The sequence below is a fragment of the Podarcis muralis genome, chromosome 12, assembly GCF_964188315.1.
Source record: "Podarcis muralis chromosome 12, rPodMur119.hap1.1, whole genome shotgun sequence".
NCBI classification, from domain to species: domain Eukaryota; kingdom Metazoa; phylum Chordata; class Lepidosauria; order Squamata; family Lacertidae; genus Podarcis; species Podarcis muralis.
In genome coordinates this window covers 21,889,893-21,914,149 of record NC_135666.1, presented here as the reverse complement: position 1 = coordinate 21,914,149, position 24,257 = coordinate 21,889,893, and the positions used below count along the sequence as shown (strand labels likewise).

Here is a 24,257-nt window from a genome sequence, read left to right as displayed (position 1 = left end):
ACTTCTAGTTAACCACAGTGGAACATACTCCCCCCCCCCCCCGAAAGAGCACCCAAGTAGCCATCACAAAAACTAGCAACAGCATGAGCTTAGCTATGTTCCGCCATCTTTACGCATGTTAATCTTGGCTGATAATGGAAAACAAAAAAAAAATTAAGCCTAGCAGAGCTGACCTGAGTAACAATATATATTATTTAGAGAACACACATCTGGCTAAATTAAAGACTAAAAAATAAAGTTTTCAAAACCCTGGGTCATAAAACTCCCATTAAACAAGATGTTCAAAGAGGAGTAGCTCTTGTAATATTGTAAGTTTCCAAAAATAGGGAAATATGGCCCATATCTGTTAATACACCAATTCCTAAACCTATTGAAAGCAATATTCTATGAGTGGTTTATATTCTGCTCTTGAGACTCCTGTTTCTGTAATTTTAATTACACGATAATAAATATTTTATGTTCTCTGTGCTAAAGGCAAAGCCTTTTGATTCTGTAACTAGTTAACACTACCCACACTCTAATTACCACAACTGCAGTGTCTTGAGAGCAGCTTCCTTCACATGTGCATATGCCCGCAAATAATAGTAATAATAATAATAAATAAAAATAGTAACAACAATAATCTATTACTTGTACCCTGTCCATCTGACTGGGTTGCCTCAGCCACTCAATCCATTACATATAATAGTATTCTGGAGGGGGTCTATAAGCACTTGGCCCAATTTAACTAAGCACTCTCTCTACCCCGGGGGTGGGTACCCTTTTCAGCTTGAGGGCCGCCTTCCTTTAGTGTGCAACCTTTTGGGGGGCCAGTGATGAAGAGCAAAAAGTGAATGGGACCAGAAGCAAAAGTGAGCAGAGCAATAGACGTGGCTCCTGCCTTTGTACAGGAGTCTACATTCCAGCCGTGCAAAAGTCTGCGCTTTCTACAAACACATACTTCATCAGGCAAGAAAGAGGCAAGCTTAACATGACACAGAGCAGGTGTAGCCTGAGTTGGGGGAAAGGGCCAGATAGAGAAGTCTGGTCTGGAAGGTCACGTCTGGCCCTCGCCAGGTTCCCTTACCTGTGATCTATTCCATTTAATGACAGTTGCAAAGACCACAGCATTACACAGAGCTCAATAAGAAGAGACAGCTACAGCAGACAGAGGTTGGGGGTGGGCAGAGTAGACATGCTGAGTAAGTTGTCCTTAAGGCTGCCATGCACTTCCATAGCCTGCTGGCACAGCTGAGCCACTGTTAAGAGATTACAGAGCCTCGCAGTGACACTAAGCACATGGCAGGTCATCATTCATTTATCAGCTTCTATCAGAACGGGGCCTTTGATGGCATAAGTGTCAGAACAAGACCTACGCTCATTCGATCATCATCACCGAATGGCATGTTCATCTAAACCAGAACAGTGTTCGATAGACCAAAAGAACAACTTAGTTTCTCTAAGATGAGCCTTAAGCACTGAGGGCAGCTATCTTTAAATTCCAGCCAACCTTACTTGGTGTGGCAAGAAGAAAAACGAACACGTTCTGCTCCCCATTGATCATCATGGTCACTTTTGTATACAATAGGCCACTCCAACTGGTCACTATCGGATCAGTTTTTAAGAATCAGTCCCTGCATGTTTGGAATCTAATCTTTCCTCCAGCCTGTTCATTCCTGTTTACTAAGAGTGAAAGCCTGTGGGGGCAGGGATGGTTTGTTTCTCCCCATCATTTATTAAAAACATTTATATACCACTCTTCCCCTTTTAAAGAAAATTCCATCAGGGCGATATACAAGAAAACAACAGAAAAAAGTGCATTGAAATCCAAAGTTAAAATAACATTAATTTTTTTATTAAAAAACCCCACCAAATTACAACAGTAACAATAATCCATGGTAGCAAAACAAGTCCTTAAAAATCCATCACCAGAAGCTGGGTATTATTTTTTTATTAACCCCTCCCCCAGCAATGTGTGGGTGAAGATGTGAATCTTTAATAGTCACTGAAACACTGTCGCGGATACGGGCAAGGGGTTAAATCTCTGTCCAGCACTTTTAGAACTGTTTTGGCACTCAATCACAAATAAAGCAGAAAAACAGGGATGCAGTTATGAGGTCTAGGTGGAATTGCAGGTACATCCTTCATTGTTGCTGATGTTATCCTTCCTCCCCATCACTTTTTGCCATCAGAAATTTGTCATTTTAACTGCTTGGCCCATGGCATTCACTCCGTCATTCCACCCAGTTCCATGTGGTCGTGCCCAGTCTCTGTAACCTTCTCCCTACAATCTTGCCCATTCCATTAAGTGTCTATGGAGGTTTCCCTTTCACATCACCACCACTCCCAAAGATGCAACTCCGCTGTAGCCTTTTGCCGTCGCTTAATGACCCCCGTGAGACACAGGATTTTGTTCTCAATTAGCATTGCTACTGCACTCCTTCCTTAAAATGTACATCACACCCCACTTGCTCGCCCCCATCACTGAAGTTCAACAAACAGTCTTCTGTTTGCTCCAGGCTCTGCATAACCCTCAGCCTGCAAAGGAAGGTGGGACTTACAGACCCAAAAGCAAAATGTGGATGCACGGAGCCTGACTTACGAGCGAGCGAGACTACACAACATCCTCACCCCCAGCACAATGCAAAAGTTAATCAGGAGTCCCAATGGACAGGTGTCTGTGTTTTTCCTGCCGTGAGTGTTAAACACACAGTTTGTTTTATCCTAGAAAGTGTTGATTTGCTCAAGAGGCATAGATTTCTAAAAGTAGGCAAAACAGTTGCCTTCATACCGACAGCTGTAAACAGCAACTGCTCTCCAAGGGTACTGGGGGGCAGAATTAACAGAGAATCCTATTTAGTCTTCCATTTAGTTTTGCATTTGTGCCAATATACAAGGCAAAAGGAGCAGAAGAGGTTTAGATTTTCCATTTGACTCCTGTGTATGTGTTTTTTAAAAAATGGTATTGCAGTTAACAAATAGGGGCAGTGAAAGCCAGGCACCAGGTTGACACATAATCATAGAATTGTAGAACTGGAAGGGACAACAAGGCTCAACTAGTCCAACCCCCTGCAATGCAGGAATCTTTTGCCCAACATGGGGCTCAAACCCACGACCCTGAGATTCAGAGTCGCATGCTCCACCAACTGAGCTATCCATCTGAGCCCCGGCAAGGAGTCTTGTCCTCCCGGACAGCCAGCACAACTACTATAGGACCTTCCAAAACTAGACTGGGATAGGGGGGGGTATCCCCAAGGCAGTCATAGGACCAAAAAGTTTAAAGGCATAACAGCTGGGTCCTTAAACCAGCAGATAACACCAACTTGCCTTTTCCAAATGATTGCATTTGACAAGACTGGACTGAAAGCTCTCCAATGAGAGGGATATGCTACTAGTTCCAGCCAAGGGCCAGTCAGGTATTAAGGAACAGTAATGGACTAGATGAGGGCAATAAATTGAAACTCAATCCTGAGGAGGCAGAGATGTGCTGGTGGGTGCTTCAACCAGTCCTGGTGATACCTGCATTCTCCCTAGAGCAGGAGAGACCTCCAGATGTTGCAGAGGCTGTAACCCTATCATCCACTATCACCCCCAACACCTGTCACAATGAATGGGGGCCTGGCAGGGAGTTGAAGTTCAACAGGGCTACAGGCGAGCCACCTGGCACAAAGGATCAGGTGCGCAGTCTGGAAGCACTATCAGATCTATCTTTATCACCTGTGGCTACCTCGGAACATTTTCTATTGAAGGTGCAAAATACAGTGGTACCTCGTGTTACAGATGCTTCAGGTTACAGACTCCGCTAATCCAGAAATAGTACCTGGGGTTAAGAACTTTGCTTCAGGATGAGAACAGAAATCGTGCTCTGGCAGTGCGGCGGCAGTGGGAATCCCCATTAGCTAAAGTGGTGCTTCAGGTTAAGAACAGTTTCAGGTTAAGAATGGACCTCCAGAACGAATTGAGTTCTTAACCCGAGGTACCACTGTAAGCAAGTTTAGGAAACAAGCAGCAAACAGCATCATGCAACATGCGGGTGCATTTTCTATTGTAAGTAACTGTCTTGAAAGTTGCAGTCCTCTCCCTCACTCAGAACATCTGCCCATGTTGTGTGATGTCAATATTACTGCTTCTATACTCAGCGAGAGCGTTCCTGACAAACCCATCCTTTCTTGTTGCACTTCCAATGAAAATAAGTTTTACTACTGTTTATGCTTGCTTTGCTCTGTAGACAAAACAGAGGAGCAGCTGGAAACCGATCTGGGGAGGTGACTCTTTGAACAGAAAAGGCTAAACTGCATTCCAGCTTCAAAAGTTCTGCTTGAGGCCTTAACAAAGCAATCAGCAGAAAATTCAAAGAAATTGACAGAACTTACAGCAAGATTGGATTTGAATACCACATCAGTGGCAACAAATACAGAATCTATAAATAGACTGATTCAGGAATCTTCAGAAACAAGGAAAATTGCAGAGAGTGCAAAATCTGTCGCAGGTGAGACACAGGAAAGACTTGTGCCGATTGAGAAAAAGGTGAATGAGCATGAAGCGGCCCTCTCCTTACTGGAATTACAACGGAAAGAACGAAATCTGAAATTTAGACAGGTTCCAGAGAAAGAAGAGGACAATCTGGCGGAATTTCTCACAGAGGCAATTCTGGAAAATTGGCAAGGAGATCTGGAGGAAGATGAAGTGGGGATAACAACTGCTTTCAGACTTGGTAGAAAGCAAAGCAAGAAGTCAAGGGATTGTCTGATCACCTTTAGAACCAAAGAGGAAAGAGACAAGATACTGAACCTTCATTATCAAAAAGCTTTGGTGATTGGAAACATTCAAGTCCAAATCTTTAAGGACATCCCTAAATACATCTTGGAAGTGAGGACTTTTTATAGAGATCTTGCCAATTTGCTGAGGAAGAACTTCATACCCTTCAGGTGGGAATTCCCACAGGGGTTGTCCTTTAACTACAAAGGGAAGAAAGTAAGAATAAGAACAGTACAGGAGAAAGAGTACTTTTTGGAGAGAAACCTAGAGGACCTACAGAAAGGTACGGTGGATCCGGCAAGAGAAGGACAAGGATTAACACCAGAAGGAGGAGGGCTAACGGACATTGCAAATCTATCATTTGGACTACCACAACTGCCAACTGAAGAGGAAGAAAAACTTGGAGCAGTCGGAGGATCAAACATCTAACAAACAAAATGTCTCTGCAACTTCTAAGCTGGAATTGCAACGGTTTGAACCATCCCAGAAAAAAACGACAGGTTTTTCACATTTTGAAAAGGGAACAACTGGATCTGATATGTCTACAGGAAACTCACATAACTAGAGCACACAGGAAATTGTTGGTGAACAAAAGACTGGGACAAGAATTTATATCTTCCGATAAAGTAAAAAAGAGAGGAGTAGTGATTTATGCAAAGGAAAAATTGGACCCAAAGCTAAAATTTAAGGATGAAGAAGGAAGATACCTGGCAATTGAAGTACAGATCCAGGGGGAAAAATATTTGATAATTGGAGTATATGCACCAAATGATGGGAAGGCAGAATTTTTTAAGAAGTTGCATGAGACCTTACTAGATTATCTCGACTGCAAAATAATAATGATGGGGGACATGAATGGAGTGGTTTCTACAAATATGGACAAGGCACAAAGACAGACAATATCTAAAGAAGGAAGATTACCAAAGACTTTCTTCGAGATGACGGAAAATATGGACTTGATTGATATCTGGAGAACAAAGAATCCTCTCGAGAGAGAGGGAACTTTTTTCTCGGAATCTAAAATGACATGGACGAGAATCGACCAAATCTGGGTATCTAGTGTGATGGCTACAAAGATTAAAAAAGTAGAAATCTGCCCAAAAACCTGCTCCGACCATAATGCCGTAAAGATGGAAATGAAAATGACAACAACTGGATCCTTTAGATGGAGAATGAATGACTCCCTATTTAGAGATGAACAATTCTGTATAAAGGCCCTAAAGACATTGAAAGATTACTTCGAGATAAATTTGAGAACAGATGTGGAAAAAAGAACAATTTGGGACGCAAGTAAAGCCGTGATGAGAGGCTTCCTGATACAACAGAATTCAATCAAGAGGAAAAAGCAAAATGAAAGGAAAGAAAGAATTTTAGAAAAAATGAAGGAAGGAGAAAAGAAACTGAGGTCAAAACCAAAGTCTCAAGAAATTTTGAGAGAAATAAAATATTATCAGACGCAATATATGGAACTGACAAATCAAGAGATAGAATGGAAAATTAAACAAATGAGACAAAGGACTTTTGAGTCTGCAGATAAGTGTGGGAAGCTCCTTGCATGGCAATTGAAAAAGAGACAAAAATTGAACACAGTTACTTGTTTGGAGATAGAGGGAAAGAATGTTCATAAGCCAAATGAGATAAGTAACTGTTTCCAAAGTTTTTTTAGGAAATTATACACACAAGGGCCAGTAAATGAACAAGAAATAGAAGAATTTCTTAAAAATTATGGACTACCGAAAATTCCAGAACAGGGCAAGTTGATTTTGAATGAGAAAATAACAGAACAGGAAATAGAGGAGGCCATTCAAAAGGCACAACTGGGAAAGTCTCCAGGACCAGACGGACTGACGGCTAGATATTATAAAGCTTTGAGAGAAGGTTTAGTGCAACCACTAAAAGAAGTTTGCAATGAAATATTGGAGGGGAAAAAGGCACCTGAAACGTGGAAAGAGGCTTTTATCTCACTTATACCAAAGACCGAGACTGAAAAGAACCAGGTTAAGAACTACCGCCCGATATCATTATTAAATGTGGATTACAAAATTTTTGCAGACATTTTAGCAAAAAGACTGAAGAAAGTATTGACAGGTGAGATTCATAAGGATCAATCTGGCTTTCTCCCGGGTAGACACATGTCTGACAATGTGAGGAACATAATAGACATTGTGGAACTGTTGGAAATGAATATTAACAGAAAAGCGGCTTTGATTTTTGTGGACGCGGAGAAAGCCTTTGACAATATTTGTTGGAGTTTTATGAAAAAGAATCTCCAAGGGATGGGGGTAGGCCAAGGTTTTGAAAATGGTATAGGTGCAATTTATTCTGAGCAGAAGGCAAAGCTAATTGTGAACAATGTGGTAACGGAAGAGATAGCCATAGAGAAAGGAACACGACAGGGATGTCCTATTTCCCCCCTACTTTTTATACTGGTTCTGGAGGTTTTGTTAAATATGATTAGAAAGGACCAGTTGGTTAAAGGAATTCAGGTCGGAGTGAAAGAGTATAAATTAAGGGCATTTGCAGATGACCTAGTTTTGACTTTGCAACAGCCAATCACTAGCACAAAAAGAGTTTTAGAACTGATCGAGATATTTGGTCAAGTTGCAGGATTTAAGCTGAACAAACAAAAAACTAAAGTTTTGGAAAAAAACCTAACAAATGAAGAAAAAGAGACATTCCAGAATGAAACAGGTTTGGAGATAGCAAAAAAAGTGAAGTACCTGGGGGTGAATTTGACATCGAAAAATGTGAATCTTTTTAAAGACAATTATGATAAATGTTGGACAGAAGTTAAGAAAGATTTAGACATATGGTCAAGGCTGAAACTTTCCTTGTTAGGCAGAATTGCTGTTATCAAAATGAATGTATTGCCTAGAATGTTATTTCTGTTTCAGACATTACAAATAATAGACAAGATGGACTGTTTCAAGAGGTGGCAGAAAGACATATCGAAATTTGTTTGGCAGGGCAAAAAGCCAAGAATAAAATTTAAGACATTAACAGATGCGAAAGATAGAGGGGGTTTTGCCCTGCCGGACTTAAGACTCTACTATGAATCAGCAGCGTTTTGCTGGTTGAAAGATTGGCTGCTCCTCGAGAATACAGACATTTTGGACCTTGAAGGATTTGACAACAGATTTGGTTGGCATGCATATATATGGTATGACAAGGTAAAATTGCATAAAGGTTTTAAGAACCATATGGTGAGGAAAGCTCTGTATAATGTTTGGATTAAGTATAAAGACCTGTTTGAAAGTAAAACCCCCAGGTGGTTGTCACCAATGGAAGCAAAAGAGGTGAAAAAATTGAATATGGGTTCTAATTGGCCTAAATATTGTGAAATTATAGAACAAGATGGTGAAAATGTAAAATTGCAGAGTTTTGAGAAACTGAAATTTAAGGTGAGAGATTGGTTACATTATCGACAGATAAATGAAGTATTTAAACAGGACAGAAAGAAAGGCTTCCAGGTGGAGAAGTCAAAATTAGAAACAGAACTGTTAGAACCCAATACTAAAAATTTGTCAAGAATGTACAACTTGCTGTTGAAATGGAATACTCAAGATGAAATGGTGAAATCTAATATGATTAAATGGGCACAGGACATTGGGCATGACATTGAATTTGCAGACTGGGAGCAGTTATGGACCACTGGTGTTAAATTTACGGCATGCAATGCCTTAAAAGAAAACATTATGAAAATGATCTACAGGTGGTACATGACTCCTGCTAAGTTAGCAAAGATCTATCATTTGCCCAATAACAAGTGTTGGAAGTGCAGTGAAACGGAGGGAACCTTCTATCACCTTTGGTGGACCTGCCCGAAGATTAAGGCTTTCTGGGAAATGATCTATAATGAAATAAAAAAAGTTCTGAAGAGAACGTTTGTTAAAAAACCAGAGGCCTTTCTCTTGGGTATGGTGGGCCAAATGGTGCCAAAGAAGGATAGGACATTTTTTATGTACGCCACCACAGCAGCAAGAATTCTTCTAGCAAAGTATTGGAAGACGCAAGATTTACCCACGTTGGAAGAATGGCAGATGAAGGTGATCGACTATATGGGACTGGCAGAGATGACTGGCAGAATTCGAGACCGGGGGAAAGAGGCGGTGGATGAAGACTGGAACAAATTCAAAGTTTATCTTAAAAACTGTTGTAATTTGGAAAATTAGGGGCTCAGAGTTATAAGAGATAAAGAACTACAGTTGTATTAATAATTAACTGAAGTTAAATACATGAAATATATTTAAGTTATGATCAGAGGGTTGCTAAAAAATCTTGAAACAAGAATGCAGGAAAGGGGTGGTATGGGGAAGTCATGTTTTTGTTTGTTTATGTCTATGTTTTTGTTTTGTTTATTCTTTATTTATGGAAAACTAATAAAAATTTATTATAAAAAAAAAAAAAGTTCTGCTGTCCTGGAAGACTTACAAGGGGAAGGAGAGGATATTTCGACACTTTTAAAGGTTACTTTGTAAGGTTTAATTTGTGTTCTAGCATGCGCTTGCACTGATGAAGTTACTAATAACAGGCTGCAGAGCATACTAGCATTGCAGCCTAACACCCACCAGTGATTAGGTAGCGTTTATTACATGTATATATTGCCTCCCATTAAAAGAAGTCTGGAATCAATTCATCACCAAGAAAGAAAAGAATCCACGACAAACTCACATAAACAGATTAAAAAAACAGATTAAAACAGCACAATATCATATCATTTGTGCTTCGCAAATTCTTGGGGAAAGGCAAATGTATTTGCCTGGATCCAAAATGATGGCAAGGTTGGTGCCAGGCAGGCCTCCCTGAGAGGAAATTTCTATACACAGGGGGCTACTACAGAAAAGACCCATTCCCATACTGCCACCCTCCGGACCTCCCTTGTGGTGGCACACAATGAAAGGCCTCAGATTATGATCTCAGGGCCCAGGCAGGCTGGGCTCTTGAGGACTGCATTTGGTTGATCATTTGAGACTGAGTTTTGTAGTTCCCTTTTTTGTATCTAGTAAACACTGGTGGCACACCACACGTATACTATGGTTAGCCGTTATTTATATTTTTAAAAGAAACAGTGCACTTGGGATTCTTAGTTATTGCAGGGCTAGCCTTTTTTTAAAGAGAGGGAGAGCACACGTGCAGCATAGTAACAAATTCACATCTCTAGTTCACGATAAGAAATTCCATAAAACTGTTAATAGCACCGAGAAATTACATTAAGGCAACAGTGAACATTTATTTCCACATTATTCATTCACACAGTCATTAGCCCTACCGTTTGTTGTTCAACCTGGAAAAAAGTATGAATGCCCTTCCCTGACCACTAAAAGGTCCTGTTCCATGAAAAATTAAATCCTTAAGGAGCACCTATCTGTATACTGAATAGTGCATCACAAGTACGAAGGCGAACAAACTATGCTTAGTAACATGGCAAATGTCAAAAAGTCGGAGTGGAGAATTTCTGTGAGAATATGTACAGGGTTCAATCGGCAAATATAAAATGGCCAAGATGGCTACAGCATGACTGATTTAGTACAAAGCTTGTTTTTCTAGTGTGATCACTCAAAACAGGAATGATAGTACATTCATTTCCAAATATGAGGCATTTGGAAGAGGAGTGGGAGTCAAAAGTTTGGTTCCCTTCCCAACCTCAATGACTCACACTTAATCATCAACCTTACCCTTTACGCATCTGGAAATTAATTATAGTACAAGTGATTACACAGAAACATTGGCAGGCCTCACTAGATGACTGGCAATAATAAGGACACTTTCTACTTCGACTACTATGCCTGTTTGCCCTTCAGGAACCAGCACACCTTGGCTTAGCAACATCACATAGGATCTTCAACTTTAAATTTCGTATCTTCCAGCTTCACCCAGAGGCACACTTACTTGGAAGTAAGCTCAATTAAACCAGTGTGGTGTAGTGGTTTGAGTGCTGAGCTGGGATCTGGGAGAGCAGGGTTCAAATTCCCACTCACTTATTGAGCTCACTTGATGACTTTGGGTCACACCCTGTTCTCAGCCTAACCTTCTTCACAGGGTTGTTGTGATGATAAAACAGGGAGAGGGGCACAACGTAGTGCAGAAAATAAATACAGTGCAGAAAATAAATACAGTGGTACCTCAGGTTAAGTACTTAATTCGCTCCGGAGGTCCGTACTTAACCTGAAACTGTTCTTAACCTGAAGCACCACTTTAGCTAATGGGGCCTCCTGCTGCAGCCGCGCCACCGGAGCACGATTTCTGTTCTCATCCTGAAGCAAAGTTCTTAACCTGAAGAACTATTTCTGGGTTAGCGGAGTCTGTAACCTGAAGCGTATGTAACCTGAAGCGTATGTTACCTGAGGTACCACTTTACATACAACGGGAGTTCATTTCAAGTAAAAATGCATCAGTTTGCACTGTGACTTTCTGAACACGTGCTTTCCAAGAAAGTCCCATTGTGAATAATAACAACTGTCTTAAGTTCCAATTGGGTTGGATCTAAACTTATAGTGCAATCCTCCACATCTACTCAGAAGTCTCACTGTGTTCAATGAGAAGTTTCTTTCATATAAACATAAACAGGACAGCATTATAATTTAGACTTGTGATGTTTGTTTGTTTGTTTGTTTGTTTGTTTGTTTGTTTGTTTGTTTGTTTGTTTGCCTGTAAATTGTTGTGGGTTGTCTTCGGTAAAATAAAGCAACTAACAAATTTAATAAATGATGATGATGACTAAACCTCATTAAGTTCAAAGGGTCCTTTCCTAAGCATGACTAAGTTCCCATTCAACCCACTGATTTGTGTGGGACCAAAATGCAACTACAGTGGTACCTTGGTTCTCAAACTTAACCCATTCTGGGAGTCCTTTCGATTCCCAAAACCATTTGAAAACCAAGGCGCGGCTTCTGATTGGCTGCAGGAGCTTCCTGCATTCAATCGGACGTTTGGCTTCCGAAAAACATTCACAAACCCGAACCAGTTTGCGGCGTTCGGGAGCTGATTTGTTTGGGAGGCAAGCCGTCTGAGTACCGAGATCCCACTGTAATTTGCTCTAGGTCAAACCCAGTCACTTCAGTCTCCCCATCATAATTTCATACTTCTGTATGGTCCTTACTTTAAAACAGGGATAAACCAATATGGTGCCCTCCTGATATCGCTGGACTACAGTTCCCATCATCCCTAATTCTTATCCTTGGCCGATTGTCAAGGATGATGACAGGTGTAGTCCAACATCACCTGGAGGACACCACATCGTCCACCACTACTTTGAAACGAAGTAGACTAAGTGGAAATGAGGAAAACATCTTAGTCCTTACTCTAAACCCATCATTCCATGCTGTCAAGACAAAATCCTCTATTGCCAGGGCCTACCAGAAGAAGGCCATCAGAACAGTAGTTCTTAGCACGCTAGGAATCAGAAGGAATGCCATCTTCTTCAGGAGGCAGCAACACAGCCTGAGTACGGCAACAGTACCAGAATTCTTGACAGGATCTTATGCTCCAGACAAGGGAGGAACAAGACACTTTGATGGGGGTGATAAAAAAAGCCAAATGAACTTCTCCCATAGCAATTCACATCTACCATCAGGAAGCTGCCTTATGAAAGCTATTACATTAGGCTGTCACAGAGGAGGGAAGATATACAGGACCACCCCACAGCTGAGAAAACAGCAACTTTTCCTCTCCTTGAACCCCTCCAACCAAGCTGATTATTAGAATTTATAACTAAAAACTCATCCCCTTGTTTGCTTTCTTCCTCCACCCTCCTCCTCTTCAACCCATTTTCCTTTTGTGTCATGGCATTCTACAGTGTACAAGGACTGGTCTTCTTTTTTTCCTGGTCTATAAGCCGCTCCAGGAGTCTTGCTGGGTTGAAGAGTTGGATAAATAATTCTTTGATAAAATACATAAGCCTTTATTATCATTATTTGAAATGAGATTATAAGGAAGGGACAATAGATTAGTAGCAAAGCACATGCCTAGCACAGAGAAGGTCCGAGGCTCAGTTGGTGGGGTGTCCAGGTCAGGTAACGACTGATGGGAAAGACTGCCTGATACCTTGCAGAGCCAATGCCAGTCAAAGTAGATACAATGGGCTGGGATGAAGAAATAGCCCATAGTTTAGAGCAGGTGTGGGGAAACTTTGGCCCTCCAAATACTGCCGAACTACCCATCACCCTGGGCCACACTTGTTAGGGCTGCTAGGAGTTGTAGTTCAAAGTTTCCCAACATTAGAGGATTTCCATATGTTTCCAGTACTTGGGCAAGAGCACCATTTTGTTTTTCCAGTGTTTCCATTCCTTTCAAATGGGGCTTGCATAGGATAATGTCCTGATGGATTGTGACCCACAGGTGACCCCAGCCTGCCAGTCTTCACAGCACCCAAGTCTCTCATTCAAGATGGCCACCTCACCTTGCCTCATGGCAGGGCTCCCTTTGCATTTCAACCCTCACTCATTTGCAACAACCCACACTCATTTGTGGCACGCTTACGCACACATTTTTATCACCATCTCTTTAACCTCTGCTGAAACTCTAGATGGAATAAACTTTGGGAGATTTTATTTAAAGGATGTGAATAATTTAAGACCATAAAACATGAGGAAGTGCCTAGGAATAATGGAAGATGATGCATCACTTTGTGAATTAGCTAGAGGATTGTTTGCAGAGCTTGCACCAACTTCAGCACACATCAAGTTTTCTAACTGCCACTAAACTATAAACAGACCTTGGGAGTTCATCTGTCGTGAGAGTTTTTAAAGTCTGGAATGCAAACACAACTGTGGAGCCCTTCCTCGCCATGGTAGGTACAGGAGTCAAGCATGCAGAACAGGAACAGGGAACCTGTAGTCCTCCAAATGCTGTTGGGCTACAGTTTCCATCAGCCCCAGCCATTGTGGATTATGATCAAGGAAAGAGTCCAACAAGGTTATCACATTGCTGCCACTAGAGCACAGATAGCCAGTGCAGATGCCCAGTGATGCCTTCAAAGTTAGACTCTGATTAATGCTTTGGCCAAACCTAATCCCTCCCTTGGTTGCCATTCAGCAATAGGGACCCGTAAGAAAATGAACACCCTTCTCCATGCAGAGAGAACTGGATCGAACTTAAAGGAAAAACAACTTCAATATCACAGGAAGAAGGGAAGTCATTTATTGGGTGAAGGGGAGACAATGCAGCCCCCCATTCCCTGGTCAAAAAAAACCAAAAGAAGTGTGCATGCACACGAAAGCTCATACCAATAACAAACTTAGTTGCTCTCTAATGAGCTACTGGAAGGAATTTGTGTGTGTGTTTCAAACCAGGGATCATCTATGATAGGATAAGGGATGAGATGCCGACTGCACTTATTTTTCACAGACAGCTCATTTGAAAATGAACTGTCACAGATGTACCCTTAATGAACTGCTCTCTTTCAAACTAGCGATAAAACAGTCATTGATACCAAAGGAGGAAAGATCTCGAGTCATACTAAACACAAACGTTGATTTGTTGTTAGGAAGGAAATCTACTACATGTAGGCTCAGATTAAATTTTTAGTATCTTTTGAAGTCTCTTGCTCACCAATGCACTACAGTCCCTTCCATACTGCTGCACACAGTCCAAGGAGACCTGACCTACGAAAGGGCTTCCTCCCCCCCCCATGAAAGTAATGTGTTGGATTAAAAAGTGATGCGTTTTTAATGCTGTCGGGGGAAATTGGCAAAAAGAGTTACCTACAAGAATGCGTACCGAAAAAGCCAGGACTTCTACGCTAACATAGTATTCCCTTACATATTTTCTACATCTCTTACATCATGGGTCAGCAGAAGACAGTCTATGGGCAATAACCAGATTCCCTTAGACCACCGAGTGTTAGGCTAGATTGGTCTTGGCCTGATCCCAAGCCACCACCGATGTTTTTAAAGCAACAGTACAGGTAGAACCAAGGATGCTGGTAGTCACTCCCTTATCGGATTACATAATACCTGTTCTGCAAGGGCTATACAGATAACAAATTTGCTTCTAGGCACAGTTCAAAGTGCCTAGAATGATGGCATTTAAAGCCCTTGATGGTTCAGGTCCCAAATAGCTTAGGGACCTACTCCTCCTATACCAGCAGTTGATGGGAAGCCTTTTAGACCTGGCAGGTTACATCTTTATATCCACCTATCCCTGCAAGCCAAATTTGACAGGTAGGTGGAACCACCTTTTTCTCAATCATATGACTTCATAAGGAGACAGCAATGACTTTCAAGCACCATGCAGGGCTTGCAAAGAGCCCTGTGCTGTGCTTTGAAGCACTACTGTTCAGCAGGCTTGCCTTCAACTCCCCACCCATGGTACACAGGCAGGGAGTTCTGCAAAGATTTGCTGCGCAAGTGAGTTCCGTGTGAGGAACTTGCACAGCCAGACCAGGCACGTCCCACACCTGATTTGTTTAAAACATTTTTACCCCGCCTTTCAAACCTTCGCCCATGGTCACTGCAAACAGAATATTTATTCAGTGATACCCTCCAAGATGGTCTAGCCATACATGCTTCTTTTAAAAGCATGACAAAAGTCAGAGTGGAGCCAACTGTAAGAGGATAGTACTGTAGACCCTCATAAAATGTGAGAAAAAGGCTGGAAGTTGTTGCTCCATCCCCCAAATTCTAATGTTCATTATTTATACAGTGGACTGGATAAACCTATGCTCCATTCATGAACATACACATCCCATACGAGTCAGGGATTCACAAGTTTTAAAGTAGTATTACCAATAACAGCAGTCATTCATGTACTGAGGTTGATCTGTTTACAAGTGTCACATTATTCTAACCCGACTGAATCTAGAATTGAATATGACCCTAAGTTTACATTTGATCTAATTAGTAGAATTTCCTTAGGCAAACTGCAGAACACTGAAGCAAATAATGCATCTGCCCAGCATGAGAGAGAGGGAGGGAGGGCTGGAGGGAGGGAGAAATGGCAAATGCTTCCTTAAGTCTTTACTTATACTTATATTAATTAGCTCTTAATGAGACTTGTTGCAGGAGGATCCAACATATTAACCAATCTCCTGCAGCCAGGTGAGACAATACTCAACTGAAAACTGCTATGCAAACCAAGTCATCTTCATAGAATTGTAATTCGCCACCAATATCTAATTAATATAATTAAATGGCTATGCTGTTTAGCCACGTCTAAAAAAATCAAGGACCAAAATGATGAATTGTGACTTGTATTTTAAGAGACAGGAATTCCCCTAAGGACTTCTGCTCACAGATGGAATATCATCTACCATCAACCTTGAGCCTAGAACAAGTCCACACAAGCGGATCAGTTTCTGGACACTATTTTGCAGCTACATAATGACACACAAGCACCACCTTATTATACAGAAAATCCACTTACACGGGTCCAGCTTCTACCCAGAGCACACCACAAAATCAGCTGTCTGCGCTGCGCTCCTGGCTGCATACAGTGGTGCCCCGCAAGACGAATGCCTCGCAAGACGAAAAACTCGCTAGACGAAAGGGTTTTCCGTTTTTTGAGTCGTTCCGCAAGACGAATTTCCTTATGGGCTTGCTTTGCAAGATGAAACGTCTTGCGAGTTCTTGCGAGTTTGTTTCCTTTTTCTTAAAGCCGCTAAGCCGCTAATAGCAGTGCTTCACATGACGAAAAAACCGCAAGACTAAGAGACTCGTGGAACGGATTAATTTCGTCTTGCGAGGCACCACTGTACCATAAGGTCGTGAATATAAGCCACACTTTAACTTTTCACAGTCGGAATTTTGGGGGAAAGTGATGCTTATATTCAGGCCAATATGGTAATAATCCATACAACAGGATATATATATCACAAGCAAAAAGGAGCATATTGAAGGTCACAAATTCATCTCCATGTAGGGCTGGGACATCCACTTGTCTGAAACGCTAGAGAGCCACTGCAAGTCAGCATGGATGATATTGAGTAAGATGGTCAAATGGTCTGACTGAATATAAGGCAGTTTCCTATATTCCTGTATCAGGCTGGGCAGTGTAGAAAAACTGATCAAGACACCCACTTCTCTCTATCTATGTCCATCACAGAAGTAGCAGCTAAGGTTCTCTATTCTAAAGCAGCCTGGTTATAAAATAAACTACCTCACTCCATTTCATCTAGACATGTTTTTATCTCTCTTTTTTCACAGCAGTGAAGCCTACAAAACAAGATTTGGAAATTTTAAAGACAGATTTGCAATAATTCAGCTGTGCAATCTTCCCCCCATTAGTCAAATCCTAAAATCCCCGCAGTATTTGCATTAGCTTCCTTTTATTTATATTCAGTTCCTCATGCCTTCTCTGCTTCCAGCAGCTGACACACACTTTTAATTTCCTCCATGCTGGAGATTCTTTGAACCTCACTGGCTCCTTTCAAGTCTCTTCCACCATCGTCCCCTTTTCATTCCTCTCAGATGAAGCGCTGATTACCTAGAAGGCTTATCTGACCCAGAGGGCTAGGGGAGGCTACTATCTAGAATTCTGTTTGGCTGCTGCTGCTGCTTGCGTCACTGCACATGGTAGCCAGAAGCTTACTTTCCAGTACAATACAATATTGGCAGCTACAGCTTCGGCAGTCGGAGGGAGGCAAAGGAAGACAGAAATAGGATTCAAATCCAGAAGATTTGGACGTAGTAGCCCTTTGTCTTTTACAGTGATTAAATTTAGACTTTCAGAATGAGAACTGGCAGCCTGGTTTAAGCCACACTTGTCCAAGCACATGCACACACAGAGAAAAGCAAGATGTCAAATGGCTCTTTCAAGGTTAGGCGTTGCCAGAAGATCCGCATGTGCTCTGATCAAGAGACAGTTGAGAGACAAAACCTGTTCCATATCCGCTCAGCAGTATGGAAGTGGTGACAGAAGACAAGCCAGTCCCTTTCTATAGGATGCCCTCCGTGCTTTCTTTCTCTTAAAGGCATGTCGTGACCCCGCGGCGGGGTGCGCTCCCGCTGCTCGGTCCCAGCGCCTGCCAACCTAGCAGTTCGAAAGCACACCAGTGCAAGTAGATAAATAGGGACCGCTTTCTAGCGGGAAGGTAAATGGCGTTTCTGTGTGCGGCTCTGGCTTGCCAGAGCAGTGATGTCACGCTGGCCACGTGACCCAGAAGTGTCTCCGGACAGCGCTGGCCCTCGGCCTCTTGAGTGAGATGGGCGCACAACCCTAGAGTCTGTCAAGACTGGCCCGTACGGGCAGGGGTACCTTTACCTTTACTTAAGGCAGGGAAAGGAAATTACAGCTCTCCAGATGTTGTTGAGGCTACAACTCCGAACATCCCTGACCGCTGGTCATGCTTGCTAAGGCTGATGGAGGTCCACAGGCACCTCATCCCTGCTTTAAACTTCCATACGGGGAAATTCTTTTGGTAGATTAAGCCAAGAAGTAGAACTAGGATCGCCCAGTGAACTTCACTGACGTGCAAGGATTCAACTGTGGACCTCCCCGATACAAACCCAAACAGTCTAACCACCAAAGCACATGTTATGGTTGTTGCTTTCATTCTTGTAGGTATACTGGGTGTGGTTTTTTTAAAGTGAAGTGGCAGCAAATCATTTTTCAAGAAAATTAAGCAAACACATCTACACTGGTACCTCGGGTTAAGTACTTAATTTGTTCCGGAGGTCTGTTCTTAACCTGAAACTGTTCTTAACCTGAAGCACCACTTTAGCTAATGGGGCCTCCTGCTGCTGCCGCGCCGCCGGAGCACGATTTCTGTTCTCATCCTGAAGCAAAGTTCTTAACCTGAAGCACTATTTCTGGGTTAGCGGAGTCTGTAACCTGAAGCGTATGTAACCTGAAGCGTATGTAACCCGAGGTACCACTGTATTCTTTAACTATGCATCTCCCTCATGCCTCTTTTTTTTTTTTAGTCCTGCATCTTGAACTGCTACGACTTGCTTTCCACAGGGAAGGAAGTTGGGACAAGAACGTGCAATTCAACAAGCACTGGAAACTCAGTTTGAATCCGATGCAAACACCAACTGCAGTGATTTCTTTCCCAGCCCCCAGCTTGTATGCACACAGGCGCGCACACACACATAGCCCTACATTGCCCTGTGTGTTACGTTCTCTAATCCTTGGGCAGCAGGACCATAGACATTGACACTACTCGCAAATTCAATCCCCTAGAAAAGTAATCTCTACACTAGTCCAACTGCAGAGCAGATGGCTTTGTACAACTGCTGGTATAACTCTGTCTTACACTAAAAATCAAATCAGTATTATCAACTTGTTTATCACTTTATACTGAATTGGGCTAAATCCACATAAAAGCAGAAAAATTAGGTATTAACCTAAAAACAAACAAACCATGAGTTCTTCCTTCTACACCTTAGCATGGGGAAATACCTTTTCACCCCTCATTCACCCCCAGCTGTTGACATGCAGCTCTGTTTTAAAAGCAGGTTATGTGAGCTTATATGAGCGAATGCTAGTTATAATTTTTTTTGGGGGGGGGGACTTATCCACACTGGGGTAAACGTACTTACCAGCTATTTGAAAAAAGCACAGTGCTGGACAGGTTTGCCACAACAGGAATGACACACAAACACATACACAAACACCAACCGACAGGTCAAAACATGTGCTGCAGTTACAACACCACAGTATTTGTCATATTTCCCATGAGTAAAACCAAAAGCAACCTCGCCTTTTTCAAGCATTTGTATCAGCAGCTTTCTTTGGGTGGAGCAAGAAAACTCTGAAGCAGGAGGTGGAGGGGGGGGCGAGGAAACTGCTTAACTATTACAGTTGTGGAAAGGCAGGTCAAACTTTTAGCTGCTGGCAGTGCCAAGACGTAAAACCTGTTCTCCTCAAGCACTTCATGTGTAAACGCCAGTGTGGTCTAAACAGGAACAACATGCCAAATCATATTCAGGCTACATCTTGCTTGGTAAACGAAGAAGAAGACAGCTTTTATGGGGAATTATGGGGGAAACCACTATGAAGGTTCATATAATATTACAAATGTGGGTACATTTGCAAGGATGGTTTGCCCTTAAGTCGTGTTGCTGACACAGCCGTACCCCTCTAGGATTCCCACACATCCTAAATTAGATCCAAGTTAAACTAAAGTGGAAAAAATGTGCAGCAAATTCCAAGCAATCCTGAGAGGGATCCGTGCTAAGGTCATATGGCAGGCACATCAGCAGCATGAAATAAGTGCTCCCCAAGCTTTTAGTTGATGGATTAGTTAGAAGTTATGAAACCTAATGCAAGAACTGTGGTCTCCCGAGGATTTATAGAAGCAACAGAAAAGGGGGGGTGACAAATGGTGCAAAGCAATAGCTATCCCAAGAGTCCCAATGCATTGTGAGCTCTTCCTCAAGAGAGTCATGCTTAGCTATAGAAGATTCAGAGCATCATTGCAAAAAGCCTGTTAGCTGCAGAATGGCACACCAGCTATGCATCTGTATGTCACTGTACAGAAGAAGAGTAGAAGAGTTTGGATTTGATATCCCGCCTTTCACTTCCCTTTAAGGAGTCTCAAAGCGGCTAACATTCTCCTTTCCCTTCCTCCCCCACAACAAACACTCTGTGTGGTGAGTGGGGCTGAGAGACTTCAAAGAAGTGTGACTGGCCCAAGGTCACCCAGCAGCTGCATGTGGAGGAGCGGAGACGCGAACCCGGTTCCCCAGATTACGAGACTACCGCTCTTAACCACTACACCACACTGGCTTGAACAGAGAGTCTTGAACAGAGATGCTTGAACAGAGAGTCTAGAATCTTTCTTGCTTGGAACTAATGCTTAACTATCTGAGGCAAGGTGACCTACTCTAAGTTTTGTTTTCCCTTTTTATGCAAACTGCTTTGAGCGCAATTTGAATCATGAGTGAAGGGCCCAATTAGTGTTGGTGCATTGCCAAGACCCTGGCACGATATGCACTCGAGCCAATTAGATATCCAAATAAATAATATATTTGTGGGAAATGCGGTATATAAATAAATTGAGTAAGACTATAGCCCCTCCTAGGGACGCAGGTGGCGCTGTGGGTTAAAGCCTCAGTGCCTAGGACTTGCTGATCAAAAGGTCGGCGGTTCGAATCCCTGCGGCGGGGTGCGCTCCCGCTGCTCGGTCCCAGCGCCTGCCAACCTAGCAGTTCGAAAGCACCCCCGGGTGCAAGTAGATAAATAGGGACTGCTTTCCAGCGGGAAGGTAAACGGTGTTTCCATGTGCTGCGCTGGCTCGCCAGATGCAGCTTGTCACGCTGGCCACGTGACCCGGAAGTGTCTGCGGACAGCGCTGGCTCCCGGCCTATAGAGTGAGATGAGCGCACAACCCTAGAGTCTGGCAAGACTGGCCCGTACGGGCAGGGGTACCTTTACCTTTACCTTATAGCCCCTCCTACCACAACTGCACAGGACAGAACAACAGGAATTATATTCAAGACGCATTTCCCCACTAATAGCACTTTTCATAAGTCTTCCATGTCTTTACAACAGACATGGAAGGTAGGTTAATATTATCCCCACATTACCGGGGGTGGAGGGTTTGGGAGGGGGATAGAAGAGGCCAAGAAATAGGATTTTACTTAGAACCCAGTGAAGTCACAGCAGAAGTGAGATTTTAACCCGGGACACTCCCACTATAGGCTGAGTCACTTGATCCTTGTAGTATGTCAGATGCAGAGTTTCCTACAGAAGTTCCCCTTTAGATGTTACCAACAAGTGCCACAAGCTGATTTTTTATTTTTGGGGGTGGGCGAACACAAACACAAAGCCGGCAGCCCTGATGAGTAACATCTGAAGCCACTTGGGAGTCAGAATATCTTCCTTTTAGAATATATCACATAGTGTACAGCCTCTAAAACATGGCAAGTCCATGTTTTTCTAAAGAACAAAATATTGAAGACTCAGTGGGAAGCAGAAAATACTTTGCTGCCTATCCTCACTTGACACCAGGTGGTGATGTGGGGGAAGCAGAAAGTTTGGTCACATTAAGGGAGAAAGAGCATTTAATTAAAAAACTCACATTTGATTTTCTCAACTACTGATGACAGCAGATTGATGTGTTTAAGCATAGATCTGACCCCAAAATCTAGAATGGTGGATTCCTTTTTCAGAAAAGCAGTGCACAGTTAAAGGATGACTTCCTGCTTATTTCCCACAGGTAGAAAAGAAATTTTCCAAAAATCTTAATATTGAGCTTATCTGCACACTGTTTCTTTTCCAATTCTCATTCCACTCCTTGATCAGTAAGAAGAGTGGGGGGTTTTATTTTGTGCTTTAAAATGTCATACATTTAATATTTTATGCACTCCAGGCTTCCTAAAGTACACTGTTAAATCCAACTGCATAAAAATACCACATATTATATGCATGCTTCTGTATATAATTTTATATATACTTAGGCTTTTTAGAAAACTGACAATGCACAAGCAGCTTGGGTATGAGTGGGTACTTGTTGCAAAGAGGTGGTCCAACGCTTGATCGGGTCAGAACTGCCAATTGTGTTTATAAATCCATTCAAAGCAAATTCCTCCTCCCAGCCTACCCCACAGCCTGTCTCTACAGACACTTTTCTTCTAGCCAAGCACACATTGCTACTAGAGTTCAGCTGAGGAGAAAAACACCACAGGAAGACAAACTGTGATGAGAGGCAGGCATAGGTTCTGCACTCATCCACGTACTCCATTTGCTGCTCAAACATGAATCCCCAACACCCTTCATTCTGTGCGAATGGGGAAGGTACCGTATTTTTCGCTCTATAAGACGCACCAGACCACAAGACGCACCTAGTTTTTGGAAGAGGAAAACAAGAAAAAAAAAATCTGAATCTCAGAAGCCAGAACAGCAAGAGGGATCGCTGCGCAGTGAAAGCAGCAATCCCTCTTGCTGTTCTGGCTTCTGGGATAGCTGTGCAGTCTGCATTCGCTCCATAAGACGCACACACATTTCCCCTTACTTTTTAGGAGGGAAAAAGTGAGTCTTATAGAGCAAAAAATACGGTAAGTGTTTAAGCACATAGATCTGCCATAGTCACAACTAATTTGGGCCTCAACGTTTCAATGAAAAACGTTACTTGGATGCAGATAAATATTCCAAGTAAAGGCAACGTGGAGAACATTCAGATAGTGATACCAAACCACTCCCAAATTCAGTGATTGCCATAATAATAAAAAAATGGGTATGAGAGGGAGAGAAATCTACTGTACAGTCATACCTCGGGTTGAAGTAGCTTCGGGATAAGTATTTTCGGGTTGCGCGCTGCAGCGACCAGGAAGTAACGGAGTGCGTTACTTCCGGGTTTCGCCGCTCGCGCATGCGCAGACGGTCAAAATGACGTCACGCGCATGCGCAGACGCATGGACGTGGGTTGCATTCACTTCTGGATGCGAACGGGGTTCCGGAACAGATCCCATTCGCATCCAGAGGTACCACTGTATATACTTATCACTACATAACTTTGCATGCAGAAGTTAGGAAGGGTAGTTAATGCTGGAGGCAAGCCTAAGGAAAGGTACTTGGGAGGAAGCAGTGTGAAGCCTAGATTGTAGCCAGGCAAACATATGCAGCATGCAACAGGTTCCACAGTACTTTTATCTAGATTAAAAAAATAGTGAAGTTGCTGTAGCCTTTTCCTAAATATTATCCCCACAGAAATGTGTGTCAATAATCAGTGGGGACAGTGGCTGCAAACCTATGAGCACCTAGCGTAGGACTGCCATTCAACTTAGTGGGGCACACTCCCAAGTAGACACACACAAAGGATTGTGCTGTTTAAGGCCTTTAGAAGTTACAAAGATCATTTAGAAGGGTAGAAATGCATTTGAAGCACCCACACATACACAAGGCTAGTAGATAGACTGGAAAAAGGAGTAACAAATAAGATTCTTTCCTGAGTAACGCAAAGGCCCCATCAGCACTATGTATTTAAAAGCAGTATCAAGCCACTTTAAACAGGCATGGCTTCCTGCAAAGAATCATGAGACCTGTATTTTGTTAAGGGTGCTGAGAATTGTTAGGAGACCCCCATTCCCCTCACAGTGTTACATTTCTCAGTGTAGTTTAATAGTCAATCCCTTTCCCTAGGGAACATTGGAAACTGCAGTTCTGGGAGGGGAAGAAGGGTCTTCCTAACAACTCTCAGCAGCCTTAATGACAGTTCCCAAAATTGTCTGGGAGAAACCATGGCTGTTTAAAGTAGTGCAGATGGAGGCCTTTGACACAGGTTACCTTTCATGGAGCCTAAATATTTCACTCCAGAATGTATTAATTATATGAAATAAGCAGGTCAGCCCATTTTGAGGAGAACCAGCATATCCTTTTAAAAAAATAATGCTTTACTTTTTCCTGGCTGCATAACTGCAGCTCCCTTCTCTCAGAATTTATCGTTTCAACAATCTAGCACCATGCCAGGAACACAATTCATTTGGACTTGGTATGAATTACACACCAAATATTAAATAAACAGCGTCCACAGAGAATTCGCTTGCATTACTAAATTACATGAAGTAATTTATAAGTGTGTGCGGCGTGCGCATGCATACACAAGTGTGAGACTGGGGTGGTTTTTCCCCACCCCCACCCCC

At 42.5% G+C, this 24,257-nt stretch overlaps 1 protein-coding gene across 9 annotated transcripts in view; it reads right to left on the bottom strand.

Moving 5' to 3' along the window:
- The window catches only part of ABI1 (abl interactor 1), a 105,582-nt gene that overhangs the window by 80,110 nt on the left and 1,215 nt on the right, over positions 1-24,257 (bottom strand). The gene's annotated exons all lie outside the window — the stretch shown is intronic.